We start from the raw sequence: 11,851 nt of genomic DNA on the forward strand, positions 1-11,851 counted from the left end.
AACTCTCCAGAAAGTGGGCAGAACCTACCTCAAGTGAGGGAACCTACCTCAATATCACAAAGGCCATATATGACAAAACCACAGCAAACATCATTCACAATGGTGGAAAATTGAAAGCATTTCCTCTAAGATCAGGAACAAGACAAGGATGTTCACTCTCACCACTATTATTCAACATAGTTTTGGAAGTCCTAGCCATGGCAATCAGAGAAGAAAAAGAAATAAAAGGAATACAAACTGGAAAAGAAGAAGTAAACTGTCACTGTTTGCAGATGACATGATACTATACATAGAGAATCCTAAAGATGCCACCAGAAAACTACTATGAATTTGGTAGTTGCAGGATACAAAATTAATGCACAGAAATCTCTTGCATTACTATACACTAACAATGAAAGATCAGAAAGAGAAATTAAGGAAACAATCCCATTTATTATTGCAACAAAAAGAATAAAATACCTTGGAATAAACCTATCAAAGAAGACAAACAACCTGTATGCAGAAAACTATTAGACACTGATGAAAGAAATTAAAGGTGATACAAACAGATGGAGAGATATACCATGTTCTTGGATTGGAAGAATCAACATTGTGAAAATGACATGACAGAAATTAAAGATGATACCAACAGATGGAGAGATATACCATGTTCTTGGATTGGAAGCATCAATATTGTGAAAATGACTATACTACCCAAAGCAATCTACAGATTCAATGCAATCTCTATCAAATTATCAATGGCATTTTTTAAAGAACTAGAACAAAAAAATCTTAAAATTTTTATGGAGACACAAAAGACCCAAAATAGCCAAAGCAATCTTGAGGGAAAAAAATGGAGCTGCAGGAATCAGACTCCTTGACTTCACACTATACTACAAAGCTACAGTAATCAAGACAATATGGTACTGGCACAAAAACAGAATTATAGATCAATGGAACAGGATAGAAAGCCCAGAGATAAACCCACGCACGTATAGTCGACTAGGCTATGACAAAAGAGGCAAGGATATACGTCTTTGACATAAATCACAGCAAAATCTTTTTTGACCCACCTCCTAGAGTAATGGAAATAAAACAAAAATAAACAAATGGGACCTAATGAAATTTAAAAGCTTTTTCATAGCAAAGGAAACCATAAACAAGATGAAAAGACAACCGTCAGAATGGGAGAAAATATTTGCAAACGAATCAACGGACAAAGGATTAATCTCCAAAATATATAAACAGCTTAAGCAGCTCAATATTAAGAAAACAATCAACCCAATTAAAAAATGGGCAGAAGACCTAAATAGACATTTCTCAAAAGAAGACATGCAGATGGCCAAGAGGCACACAAAAAGCTGCTCAACATCCCTCATTACTAGAGAAATGCAAATCAAAACTACAATGAGGTATCACCTCACACCAGTTAGAATGGGCATCATCAGAAAATCTACAAACAACAAATGCTGGAGAGGGTGTGGAGAAAAGGGAACCCTCTTGCACTGTTGGTGGGAATGTAAATTGATACAGCCACTATGGAGAACAGTATGGAGGTTCCTTAAAAAACTAAAAATAGAATTATCATATGACCCAGCAATCCCACTACTGGGCATATACCCTGAGAAAACCATAATTCAAAAGATACATGCACCCCAATGTTCACTACAGCACTATTTACAATAGCCAGGTCACAGAAGTGACCTAAATGCCCAGAGACAGACGAATGTGCTACATATATACAATGGAATATTACTCAGCCATAAAAAGGAACAAAATTGGGTAATTTGTAGAGACGTGGATGGACCTGTAGACTGCCATACAGAGTGAAGCAAGTCAGAAAGAGAAAAACAAATATCATATATTAATGCATATATGTAGAATCTAGAAAAATGGTACAGATGAACCGGTTTCCAAGGCAGAAACAGAGACACAGATGTAAATATATGGACACCAAGGGAGGAAAGCTGGGGGGCTGGGTGGTGGTGGGATGAATTGGGAGATTGGAATTGACATATATACACTAATATGTGTACAGTAGGTAACTAAAAAGAACCTGCTGTATAAAAATAAAATAAAATTCAAAAAAGAAAGCAGTAATGTACAAATACAAACATCTGAGTATTTCTGATTGTATGCTCCTTCCCTCCATCAAAAGTTTTGTAATTTGAAGCAAAGCTGCATTTTTATAAAGTTAATTCTTAAAGGGAAGGAAAAAGCTAAAAATATTGAAGAATAACTTCACATAGCATGTGGCAGAAAAAGTACTGGGCTGGAAGCCATAATGCTTCATTTTTGTCTTGGTTTGGCCACTGTCTAGCAATGAATGAATTAATTGGCAAATATGGCACCTTGTAGGTTTGGCTTCATCATCTAAGAACAAAGGATCTGGATTAGGTGACTCTAACCCCATTCCAGCTCTCTTAATTAACTATGAAAATACTGATGTGTTCTACATAAAATTGATAAGTATATTATTTTATGATTTGGTTTTCTCATTTTTGTTCACTGTAAATTTTCACTAAAATTACCTAAATCATATTTGTTAAAGGTTTTTCTGTATCTGAAAGAAAAGAAATAAAGACTTCTCAGAGTCTCCTTCTGAATTCTCTAAAGCAGTTCCCTCTGTCCAGGACAGGAGCCTAAGGATTTCAGCTTAGATGTGTGTGAAATGAATCAGGTATGGCTCAAGTGCAGAGATCCTTCTCCTAAGAGAAAGGACAAATGATCCCTGTGTTTTAGTCAGACTTGCCAACTGAGTATATTACAGCAGAGCCAATTACATTCTGAGCTAGCTTGGGAGCTGTCCAGAACACCAATCTATAAATGACATTAAATCACCACAGAATAAAATTAAATATGCAGCATAACTGAAGAAATGAAAGTTGTCTCCACTGGAACTGAAGTGGACAGTGCATTTATGGGAGGAAAAGGAAAATCACCCATCAAGTGTTTTTTGCTGTGCACTCGAGAGGCTCACCATCTGCTGGCCTCACCATCACACTAAGTCAGTAGTACCTGAGATCAGCAGAGTCAGACAGCTGACATTCTGAAAGATAATAGTACCATCAGCCCTCTATAGCCTTGGGTTCCTCATCACAGATTCAACCAACTGTGAATCAAAAATATTGCCCTCAAAATTTCAGAAAGTTCCAAAAACCAAAACTTGATTTTGCCATGTGCCAGTAATTATTGATATAGCATTGACATTGTATTAAGTATCATAATAATCCAGAGATGATTTAAAAGATATGAGAGGATGTGCATAGGTTATAAGCAAATGCTATGCTGTTTTATAAAAGGAACTTGAGCACCCATGGATTTTGGTGTCCTTGGGGGTCCTGAAACCATTTCCCTGTGGATACCAAGGGGCAACTGTACATGATGTACTCTTTACAGAAATGACCCATTTATCCTAACATTGCAATTTTGGACAATTTGCTATGCCCCCAAATAGTTGCCTAGTTTGGAAGAACAGCATGTAATAAATTTATCATGAATATTCAAAAAGGCATATAACTTTAATAAATGTCAAATTAGTTCCTCCATATGTGATAGTTACCTGTTTTTTAAAATAGATCTTTATTGGAGTATAAGTGCTTCACAATACTGTGTTAGTTTCTGTTGTACAACAAAGCGAATCAGCCATATACATACAGATGTCCCCATATCCCCTCCCTCTTAAGCCTCCCTCCCATCCTCCTTATCCCACCCCTCTAGGTGGTCACAAAGCACCAAGCCGATCTCCCTGTGCTATGCTGCTGCTTATGTGTCAGTTGGCTGGGCAACAGTGTCCAGTTGTTTGGTTAAACACCAGTCTAGATGTTGCTGTGAGGGTATCTTTAAGATGTGATTAACAATTTAATGGGTAGACTTTGAGTGAAGTAGATTACTCTCCATTATGGGTGGGCCTCATCTAATCGAAGGCCTTAAGAGCAAAGACTGAGGCTGCCCAAAGAAAGAAGGAAGGAATTTAACCTCAAGACTGCAACATAGGGCTTCCCTGGTGGCACGGTGGTTGGGAGTCCGCCTGCTGATGCGGGGGACACGGGTTCGTGCCCCGGTCCGGGAGGATCCCACATGCCGCGGAGCAGCTGGGCCCGTGAGCCATGGCTGCTGGGCCTGTGCGTCCGGAGCCTGCGCTCCGCAACGGGAGAGGCCGCAGCAGTGAGAGGCCCGCATACCGAAAAAAAAGAGTGCAACATAGAAACCCTACCTTACTCTCCAGCCTGCAGATTTTAGACTCAAGACTTCAACCCCAACTCTTTGAATTTCCAAACTACTGACTTGCCCTACAGATTTCAGACTTACCAGCCCCCAAGTTAGCATAAGCCAATTCCTTAAAATAAATCTCTCTGTCTCTCTCTCTCTTTCTCTCCGTGTGTGTGTGTGTGTGTGTGTGTGTGCGTGTAAGCTATTGGTTCTGTTTCTCTGGAGAGCCCTAGTATACATACCTCTACCAAATTCAATTTGAACTAATATTTAAAGAGCACGCCCCTACTGAGACATTAAGGAAGACTCTGCACCAATGGAGGAGCGTGGGGTGAAGGATGGAAAGGGGGCAGCAACTCTGCTTGAGGATCAGGGTCTAAGGCTAATTTTGTGGAGAAGAGGTAGCTCCTAGGTACAGCCCCCAGGTGTCAGGATAATCCACGCATCTATGTCCAACAAGTAACTACCATCCCTGCTGAACGCCTTCCCCAGGCCAGGCACAATTCCAAGCTCTTTACATATATTAACTCATTAATCAGGACAGCAGCTCTAGTGGAGTTGGGAATATTCATATCCCAACATTTGAGGAAAGTTAGCCTCAAGGACCCTGAATAAATTACCAACATAATTGTGGATCCAGAGCCTAGCCCTAGACTCTACGACTCCAGAAATTAGCCTCTTAACCACGAAACAAAAACTGCCTCCATAAAAACAAATAATGTCTGCTGAAGGATCAACTGAAGAGAAAATAAACATTTTAACTGCAAAGAAATTAGAAAGTGTAATGGATCTTCAAATATTTGGGGCCAGAGCTTTGCTTGTCTGGTCTGAAGGCTTTGACATTCCAACTTTAGTGCTCTTGGCCTTCTCATTGATTAAGAGAGGTCATGGGTAGGGAAGAGGAAAGAGACTAACACAGAGTGGCTGCTCTGTACTAAGTATTTTACATATATTTTCTCGTTTAATCCTGACAATAGTTCCATGGAGTGTGGGAGGCATATTATCATCCCATTTTTCAGATGAGAAATATGAAACTCAAAGAGATTCGGTAATTTGTTCCAATATGAACATGTCGGTATAACAGATCTGAGGTTTACACCCAAGAAGAAGAAGAAGGCACCGGAGGATCTCTAAAGCAGCAGCCAAACACACCACTTTGTAAAAGGACTCTTCCACGAGAGATGGGAAAAACACTGGGGAGGACTGGGACCCATATGGGATTATTACTTCTCAGGGCTGAGAGGACAGAATGGATATAATCTGAATCCTGTTAAATTTTCTCTAAACTGTTTCTTAGCTGCACTGTTTATGAGAATACCAGAACCAGTTTATGTTTGTGGTTTTGGGAAAAATTATTTGTGTTGGGGAGAATGTTGTGAGGGTGGGGGAAATAATCCCCCAACTCAGTTCTCCCTGACCCTCCTTTATGCATTTTCCATCTACTACACTGCCACTCTCCTGTAAACAAAATGTGCAGAAGAGCACAGTTCACCTTTTATTAGCTGAAGTTAGCAGTCAGAAGTCCAAATGTGGTGTGTCTTGGTGTGGATGTCTTTGCGTTTATCCGCCTTGGAATTTACTCAGGTTCTGAAATCTATAGATTTATGGGGGGGGTGGGGCGTGGTTTGCCAAATTTGGGGACTTTTCAGCCATTATTTCTTTGAGTACTTTTTCAGCCTCACTCTCTGTCTCCTCCCAGACCTCCAATGAAACAAATGTTAAATCTTTTGTTGTGGTCCCACAGATCCCTGACGACTACTTAATTTGTTTATTTGTTTGTTTTCAGTCTATCTTCTCTCTGTTGTTCAGATTGGGAAATCTCTATTGTTCTGTCTTCCAGTTCACTGATTCTTTTCTCTGTCCCTTCCATTTGCTGTTGAACCCATCCATCACGTTTTTTATTTTGGTTATTGTATTTTTTGGTTCTAAAGTTTTCACTTGATTCTTCTTTACCACTTCTCTTGCAGTGCTGAGACTTTGATTTCTTTGCTGAGACTTTTTTCATTTGTTTCAAATGTTTTCATAACTGCTCTTTGAAGCATTTTTATGATGGCTGCATTATAATTTTTGTCAATAATTCTAAAATTTCTGACACCTTTATGCTGGCATCTGTTACATGCTGGATAGTGTCTTCCTAAATTTATTTGTTGAAGTCCCAACCTCCAGTACCACAGAATGTAACCAGATTTGGAAATAGGACCTTTAAGGAGGCAGTTAAGGTTAAATGAGGTCATACGGGTGGGCCCTAATCCATGTGCCTGTATTTAGAAATAGGGCCTTCAGAGAGGTGATTAACTTAAAATGAGGCTAATAAGGTAGAGCCCTAATCCAATATGACGGTGTCCTTATAGGAAGAGGAAGAGACACCAGGGATGTGTGTGCATGGAGTAAAGGCCATGTGAGGACACAACAAGGAGATGGACATGTGCAAACCGAGGAGAGAGGCCTCAGGAGAAACCAAACCTGCCAACACCTTGATCTTGGACTTCTAACCTCCAGAACTCTGAGCAATAAATATCTGTTGTTTAAGCCACCCAATCTCTGGGATTTTGTTATGGCAGTCCTAGCAAACTAAGACAGTGTCTACTTATTGTCTTTTTTCACTAAGTTTGAGATCTTCCTTGTTCTTGGTATAATGAGTGATTATGGATTGAAACCTGTTCACTTTGGGTGTTATAAGACTCCAGCCCTTATTTAAGCTTTCTATTTCAGCTGGCTTTCATTGACACCATTCCAACATGAGAAGGGGAGGCACTGCCTCCAGGTGGGGGAAGAAGTCCGAGTTCCCCATTTGGCCTCCATTAAATGTGAGGAGCCTCTTCATTACCTGGCCACAGCCAGGAGACCCAGCTCCCCACCAGCCCCCACTGATACTTCTCTGGCTGGCAGGGTTGGATTGCTTTGCTTCTACTCCCCATGTGGCTTCCACTGACCCCACAGGGAAGGGGGTAGCCTTGTTACTGCTGGGCAGTGATGAAAGGCCTGCCTCTCCAATAAATTTTCTCTCCACTGTTGGGCTGGGTGGAAGTCCAGGCTCTCTACTGGCCATCAGTGACACCATGCGGGGAAGAGGGTCTTGTTACTAAGAGGGGATAAAAGTCCTGTTTCCCTAATAAGCATTCTCTGACACCATCCTGGCAGGGGGATTGATGCCTTACAGCCTAACAAAGATAGAGTCTAGACTCCCCACTCGACCTGATGGATTCGTGGGGGTGAGGCTGGAGTAGGATGATTATTGTCTAAAAGTTTCTGTTTTGATAGGCTGCTCCTTTCCTGACCTTTGGCTAAAAAGAGCAGGCTTTTGTCTGGGCTTTTGTGGGGGGTCTGTACTCATGGGCATTTCTAGGTGATGGCTCCTTCAGCTCCTGGCCTGGGACATATGAAGCTAAAAGAAAATCCAAAGAACTCACCACTGTATCATTCCTTCCTCATGTCCCAAGGGCCCAAGGCAAGTCTGCCTTCTTCTCTCCAACTTTCAGAGTCTTCTTGTGTTTGCTAATGTCACGTCCAGGGCTTTTAGTTGTAATTTCAAGAGGAATAGGGGAAAATGTGTCTACTCCATCTTCCTGGAAGCAAAAGTTTTGGCCCATTTTTTGAGCATCCGAAAAGCCAATTTGTCTAAACATTTTACAAATAACTTTAAGTGGAAAAGTCATCACCACAATCTTAAAAATGTTTCTCCATCCATTAGTGGGCATTTTCACCTAATTTAGACCCAGCCTACCATCATCTTTTTGTATCTCTCTCTCCCTTTCCCTTTTCTGTTCACTAGTCTTTCCCCTTTCTGTTTAGAGCAAACCAACAAATGATCTTGCCCACCTCTCCCCAGAATTTTAGTGAAATTTATTGAGAGCCTGCCCTGGCCCCAGCCCTGCAGAATCTGTTTGCCTAAAATCTCCCGTCAGCCCTGAGCAGACGGAAAGCAGCTAAAACATTTTTATCGTGCTATTTATTGTGACCCTGACTAGTTTCTAAATTAAGTCACAGATAATGATTATTTCAGATGCATTTCACAGTATTTTCTAAAATAGTTCTATCTCGGGAGAGACCACTGTGTGCTCTGAAAGATCAGCCACTCAAAGTCATCTTTAGAAAACTAGCAACAGAATGAGATTTGTATTTGGTGCCTTCCTTGCTTAAGTGATATAAAGTAAAGTGATGGATTAAACCAATCATGCTCCAAAACATCCTTCTCCTCTATTCTCCTCATAGCACTCAGCCACCCCTGGAAAGATCTTACCTATTTGTTTACATGTCTTCAGTCTTCCCACCATACAAAGCAGGAGCTAGACAGCTGTCTTGTCAGTAGTCACTTCTCAGGGGTAAGACGGTGCCACACGGAGTCGACAGTCCAGGAATACTTGTTTGCACTGGTTGCAATGAGATTTTTAAACATATAACATCCAAAATTTCTGCAAGTATATTTCACTTCCTATTACATTTCCCTCACTTTCAAAATTGACTAATCTTTATAGGAAATTTAATTGGAATTTTGTTTGTTTGTTTTTTTGGCTGCGTTGGGTTTTCGTTGCTGTGCACAGGCTTTCTCTAGTGGTGGTGAGCGGGGGCTGCTCTTCGTTGCTGTGCGCAGGCTTCTCATTGCAGTGGCTTCTCTTTTTGCAGAGCACTGGCTCTAGGCCAGGGGGCTTTAGTAGCTGCAGCATGCGAGCACAGTAGTTGCAGCACACAAGCTCAGTAGTTGCAGCACGCAGGCCCTAGAGCGCAAGGGCTTCAGTAGTTGCAGCCTGTGGGCTAAGTAGTTGCAGCTCGTGGGCTCTAGAGTGCAAGCTCAGTAGTTGTGGTGTACAGGCTTAGTTACTCCACGGCATGTGGGATCTTCCCGGACCAGGGATCCCCTGCATTGGCAGGCGGATTCTTAAAAACTGCACCACTACGGAAGTCCAGTTGGGATGTTTTATATTTTTACCTCAACTGTTTTTTTAAGAGTATTTAATCACCTCTTCTTTTTTTTCTAAACCCTCATATGTGTTTTTCATGTAAGAATTCTGAAGTGTTTTTATTTTTTAAATGCCCAATTGTTAGGAGATGAGTATAGATTTTTTGCATTTCACCAAATACAATTTTCCTGAATTTGTTTGGTGAGAGAGAGAGAGATTTATTATGAGGAATCCGTTTATGTGATTATGGAGGCCAAAAAGTCTCATGATCTGTCATCTGCCAGCTGGAAACCCAGAAAGGCCAGTGGTGTAATTCAATCCACGTCCAAAGGCCTGAGAACCAGAGTTGATCATTGTTTAAATACCAGTCTACGGGTAAGAGAAGACCAATGTCCCAGCTCTGCCTGTCCCAGGCAGGCAGGAAGGAAAAACAAGGCGAATTCTTCCCTGCCCTGCCTTTTGTTCTATTCAGGCCTTCAACAAATAGGCTAATGCTCACCCATACTGAGGACGGTAATCTGCTTTCCCGAGGTCACCAATCCAAAGGCTAATTTCATCCAGAAACACCCTCTTGGACACACCCAGAAATAATGTTCGATCTGGGTACCCCCACTAGTCAAATTGACACATACATTTAACCATCACTGTGATAATACCTCATAGGGGCTGTGGTAGATTAAAGTATTTAACGTACATAGCATACTTAAAACAGTGCCTAGCACCTGGTGCCATCATTATTATTACTATTATATTATTTATTATTTGGGGATTAATTATGATTACCTAGATCATTCATTTGAGAATATAAATAAAGAAAAGACGGAAGTTCGAGGCTGAGGGTACTTCAACATTAAGAAGAGAAAAAGCTGGCAAAGAAAAATGAGAAGGAAGGATCAGGAGGGTAGGGGAAAACAAATATGATGACATAAACCCACGGGAAAAAAAAAGCCTTTCAAGACTGAGCAAAATTCCCATGTGTTGAATGATGCTGAGAGTTCAAGCAAGGCAAGGATGGAGATGTGAACACTGGAACTTAGTACATAAAACATTTATGTTAGTTGACAAGATCTTTGTGTAGATATCTCCTGGTTTTGACTACCAGGTATCCTTCTTCTTTCTTCTGGTAGCAGCATCCTACACTTCCTTTGAGATTTACATGCCAAACTCTGTATGTGGACCCAGTAAATCTGTCCACTATGGCACTCTATCCTCTCCTACCACAGACATAGACTAGCTCATCAGAATCCTCCTCAGAAAGGTGTATTTCAGAGTTTGGGGGAAATACTGTCTCTTTAAACTTTTGTTGTTGAACTGGTGGGATATTAGCCTGGGGTTATAGATAGACAACGATCTTGCCTGGAAAATGGAGAGACCCATTAAGGGAGGCAATGACAGAGCCCTAATTATACTGTTGGAGCACCTAGATTTAGCCATGCCTGAAGCCATATTCATCCTCAGGATTCCTAGAATTCTTAAGTTGGCATGAGCTAGATTTCAGTCACTTTCAGCCAAAAGCATTTTGACTCTATCATAAATATTTTCACAATGATTGTAATATAAAAAACATCAAGTGAGATTTATATTTTGGCACATCCAAAATCTATGAAAAGAAAATTGGAAAGTAGACAGCAGAGGAAGGGGGAAGATGTAGACTTCAGTTGGTGCACGTGTCTCATTGACAGGACCAAGCTCTCTATTCCTGACAATGAGCTCTGGGTTTTGAGCCTTTTTATATTCCGTATCTCTACAGACATATCTGCAGCCGGCACTTGACACATGGGGTCAACAGACCAGGCAACATCAGGAAACCAGTGACGTCAGTTGGTCTAGTAGCAGGTAGCAAGCTAGGCTCAGTCACAGGGTGAAACTTTAGGGACATAATGTTAGTTCCTGGGAACAAGTGTGAGAGGGAAGGCTTTTGAGGATAAGGCAAGGAATGTTCTTGGGAGAGACTGGAGAATAATGTAGTAGCTTGATGAAAACAAACAAATAAAAAAGCTCAGTTGGCACTCAAACCAGTTTGAGTTCATCTTTACAAGCAATAGAAACTATGTCTAGCTAAATTAAGCAGAAAGAGGATTCATTACAGTGGTGTTGATGACTCACAGGATCTCTGGGTAGGCCAGAGACGCAGGCTTGGGGGACATTCAGGCAGGGCCACCTGCCAGCTCACAACATAAACCTGGTCCAGTGAAGATGCCAAGCACTGTTTGCCTCTGAGACACAACCAGCTGTAGATAATAGATGCAGCTGCCACCATCCCCAGAGTGCATTGTGTATGGCTTATGCTTCTTTATGTCACTAGCTTCCAAAGCAACATCTGTGTGACTTTGAGGGCACCGAGGGGTTGGAAGTAGAGGACAGAGAGTGGAGTAGGACCGGCAGAGCCAAGTCCATGTGCCTAGCTGCAAGGGAGGCTGTGAAAGTGGATATAAGGCAGTGTCACCTTCTATCACAGCACATGAACTCTAGGAAATGTTGTGCAGTATTCTCAAATATAAGAACATTCGAGTGATGGGTGGCCAAGAATAATGGCAAGCACACTCGCCCCATTAAAGTGCGGTGTGGGCAGTGACTCAGAGTGTAGGCTTTGGAATAAGACTGCAGATGTTCAAGTTCAAGGTCTGATGATTCCTTGCTCTTTAATTTCTCTAAGCCTCATTTCACTCACCTGAAAAATGGAAATAAGAATAGAACCTAGGGCTTCCCTGGTGGCGCAGTGGTTGAGAGTCCGCCTGCCGATGCAGGGGACGCAGGTTCGC

The sequence above is a fragment of the Physeter macrocephalus genome, chromosome 10 (assembly GCF_002837175.3).
Source record: "Physeter macrocephalus isolate SW-GA chromosome 10, ASM283717v5, whole genome shotgun sequence".
Taxonomy (NCBI): Eukaryota; Metazoa; Chordata; class Mammalia; order Artiodactyla; family Physeteridae; genus Physeter; species Physeter macrocephalus.